The sequence below is a fragment of the Galeopterus variegatus genome, unplaced genomic scaffold, assembly GCF_000696425.1.
Source record: "Galeopterus variegatus unplaced genomic scaffold, G_variegatus-3.0.2 Scaffold13168, whole genome shotgun sequence".
NCBI lineage: Eukaryota > Metazoa > Chordata > Mammalia > Dermoptera > Cynocephalidae > Galeopterus > Galeopterus variegatus.
Window position 1 is genome coordinate 2,417 of NW_007739279.1, and position 3,878 is coordinate 6,294.

A 3,878-nucleotide genomic window follows, 5' to 3' on the forward strand; every position below is an offset into this window, starting at 1 on the left:
GGGATCATGTATAGTCTGGCTCCAAAAGGTAGTGGCATTTGAGCCTTTATGAATAATTTAGGCTTTTGGGAAACATTTTTTGAGTACTCACTCTTATTATTTCACATATTCTTCCTTTTCCACTCACAGAGAAGCATCCTATTACATTCTAATGTTTGAAGCATATTTTTAAAGTAGTTATTGCAACATGCATACAGTTTTAAGAAAGTTATTCTATTTCCCACTCACAAATGTCTCCTTAGATTGTTTTCTTGGCACATGCCCCCATATCAACTCATTTGGGTTTCTTGTCTTTTTAACCCTTTATTCTTTTACTTTAAGTGATCTTTCTGTGTATTGTAAGACCCCTTCCCCCAATCAGCTNGGGATTTTCACTCGGATCTTGGACCCCTGTGGATAGTCTTCTCCACCCTACCAGTCCCGTAAGGTGTGTGTGTTCTGCACCTCGCTATCGGGGCATTTTCACACTCTATGTACACTAGATGGGGCTATTGAGCCTTGCGAAGGGTTCCCGCAGGGTGTGTAATTATTGTTATATATTTATATTTATTTCTGAGACTCCGCCTCCTTTTGCCGGACCCCTCCCCACTCTGTGTGCTCAGAGCAGGGCTGTGGCATGTCTTCTACAAACCTTGTCTTTCAGCTGAGACATCAAAGCTGTGCCCTGCCCCGCCCTGCCTAGAAGGTGTCCAGTCTCTCCCACTGGCAGGTGTGAACTCCTTGGGGGAGGGTCCCTCAGCACACAGTTCCTCTTTTACTCCCCATAGTATGGGTCGGCCCTCCGGGAGAGCTCTCCGGTAGCTTCAATGTAGCTCCAGAGCACTCCAGGCTCCCCTCTCCCCACCAGAAATCAGTTAGGGGTTCTTCCAAACTGAGGCCCCCAAAGATGGAATCTGCCTCCCGGAAACAGGGAGTTTACCTGGGGCCGATGCCCAGGGTGTGGTGGAGAGACGATCTGGGCGGGCTCCTCTTCGCTGCCCTCCCGACGCTGGCCGGGGGCTCCCCACACTACCAGCCCCGTCAGAGATCCGCGGGGAGAGTGGGATTGTAGGCCAGTCCACAGGCCCCGGGGTGCCCCATGTCGAGGTAAGCAAATGGCACGTCTCAGTGAGGAGCCGCGCCAAGCAGAGATGGCTGGCCTGCCTGCACTAAGCCGGCCGTCTGCGCCCCCACCCGAGAAAATGGAAGCAGCTCTGTTGCCAGTGCCTTGCCTGGTGTGATAGGCAGGAGCCAGGCGGGCGAGGAGCAGTCGGGCTTCGCCCCGCAAGTGGGGCTGGGCTGGGGGTGACTCACAGAGCTCGCAGAGTTGGGCCAGTCTGGCGTGTTCCACTCCGTTTCTGTTTCGTCTCTGCTGACTTACTTGGCCTTTGTTGTCTCGGACTGCTCGCTTGAACCCGCAGCAGGGCTTGGGCGCTCTCAGGAGTCTTCTTTTGTGTCGGCCCTAAAACCTAGAACCTGTTGTTGCTTGTTTGTCATTGTAGGTTCGTTGTTGAAAGATTTATTCATTTTTTGTTGCTCTTGGAAATGCAAATAGTACTCTGGTATCACAGCGCACACTTCTCAGGGTCGCGCTGTCTCCTGGCTTGGCTGCTCCAGACCCGTTGCCATCTTAAAAGCGCAGCATGGAGTTTCCGGACATGTTTGTGGTTCCAAGCAGGCCTGTTGAAGAGACTGATAATGGATGCCTCTCCTGGTGGCACAAGATCCTGGTTCAGTCTTGAAGCCCTCTTCTTCTGCTCCCAAGCCCCCCTCTTTGCCTTCTCTAAAGCACACATTCTTTTGTTGTTTACTTCTCACTTGCCTTAAAATTTTTTGTCCCATTTGTAAATCTCAGAAACTTAGTAGATCATGTTTACATTGTGTTCTATTTGTTTCAGAGTGTCATTTTCTTTCTGACTTCTTTGAAAGATGGTTTTATCCCAAAACAAATAGCTTTATTACAGAAGGAATATTATAGGGTATAAGAGGGACTAGAAACATTCATTTTGAGTTGTGGTATATATACTCATACAACCATTGGAGTTCATCAGAAAATTATCTTTCATTAACCCACTATTTCTCCTTCCCTTCCTCCCATCCTTCCTTATTTTATTTACAGAAACATACTTGATTTGGACAACTACAGTCCCATACCAGTAACAAGTGAAGAGATGTATAAAAAGGTAGTAGGACAATTCCCATTCCAAGATATAGAGCTGGAAAAGGTAAGGAATACTTTAAAATAAACTTCTTAGGTTCTTTTGGCATTCTGTAAAAACTTTCATTGTATCAGTTTCATTGAAAGCATTACCTTCAACAGAATGGGTTAGAATTCTAAAATACCTTCAAAGGACTCTTTCTGGATCTTAGAAGAATACAGTTTCCTAATTTATGAATCAGTAGTTGGCTCTGGAGTCCTATCACATGTGAAGTGTTTAGAGGATTGCTGTGGGTGTTCCAATTATATTAATACTTTGAAATACTTGCCTTTATTATACTCTTAATACGTTTTCTCCCAAAAACATACAGTGAAATTTACCCTTCGTTGTATATAATTCTGTTGGTTTTGACAGTGCATTGATTTGTGTGTTCACTACCAGAATAACTATACAGAACAGTTCCATTGCCCCCCCCAGATCCCTCATACTGCCCTTTTGTAATCAACCCCTACCCTAATTCCCAGCCCCTGGAAACCACCAATCTGTTCTCTATCTGTCTACTTTTGCCTTTTCCAGAATGCCATATAAATTCATACAGTATGTAACCTTGTGAGATTGACTTCTTTGACCCAGCACAATGCTTTTGAAATTCAATCCAAGTTGTTGAATATATCAGTAGTTTATTCCTTTTTATTCCAGACTACATACCACAATGTTTATTCCTTTACTTGTTGAAGGACATTTGAATTATTGTTTTATTTAAATTTATGTCTTATTCTTTTTAGTACCAGAAAACTTCTTGAGACCTTTGTTTAAATTTGAAGTTGTTGAACAGATAGTTCAAAATGTGGAAGAAAATTCCTTTTGCATTTTAAATAATTTTAAGTATCTTCAATGTTCATTAGTTTGTGACTTGCTTTTATTAATTCTTGCATTTGCAGCAACCATTTCCAAAAAAGTTTCCTTTCTCTGAATTTGTGCCAAAAGTATATAACCAAATTAAGGAATTTATCTACACCTGTCTGAAGTTTTCAGAAGATCTTCATCTAAGGTATAATATGAAACAGTGGAAATGCAACCAATGCTAAAAATGTGATTCTATATACGCAAATATTCTAAAAAAACTTTCGATATTCCCTTAATGAGATTTCACTAGAAAATTGTAGTATAACATACTAATTTTAACATTCTACTTTAACATTCTTGTTTAAGCTCAGAAGGGGAGTAGCAGGTAAAATCCTTTGGAAATATTGTTATTGCTCTACTTGTGTGTGTATGTTTCTGTATGTGCTAGACTGTAGGCTCCTTTGTTTCTTTATTCAATTATTGGTTTATTCATCATACATTATGACTAATCTATTGTTTGTCAGATGCTGTTTAGTTGTGAAGACATTAAGATGCTGGAAATACATTCCCTGTCTTCAAGTCTAATTGAGACACTGAACAATTAATGATAAGTGCTGGAGATATACGGGAGCAGCACAGGTGCCAACGTTAACACAAATTGAGGATGTTAGAAAAGGCCTGTAATGGCACTGGGGAAATGGCAGGAAACCCTTTTTTTCTGTATGGCACAGGAAAAGACCTATTGCTATTACAGGAAGGATCGAAGGAAAAAAAAATGTTCTACCCCTGGGAGAAGAAGGGAAAGAAGCAGTCCTGTGCCAAGGATCTTATACCAATGCCAGAAGAGGTCTTCTACTTTGGGCAGAAGGGCAGAAAACTCCTGTACTAGATTCA

The 3,878-nt window shown here is 42.3% G+C and overlaps 1 long non-coding RNA gene across 1 annotated transcript in view; it reads left to right on the forward strand.

The window, feature by feature from the left end:
• Nucleotides 1–3,148, forward strand: part of LOC103581483 — a 5,166-nt gene extending 2,018 nt beyond the window's left edge. Inside the window, exons 3-4 of the long non-coding RNA XR_549671.1 lie at nucleotides 2,099–2,204; nucleotides 3,080–3,148. This is a non-coding gene — a long non-coding RNA (uncharacterized LOC103581483). The remainder of the gene's footprint in view (nucleotides 1–2,098; nucleotides 2,205–3,079) is intronic.
• Nucleotides 3,149–3,878: the final 730 nt, after the last annotated feature.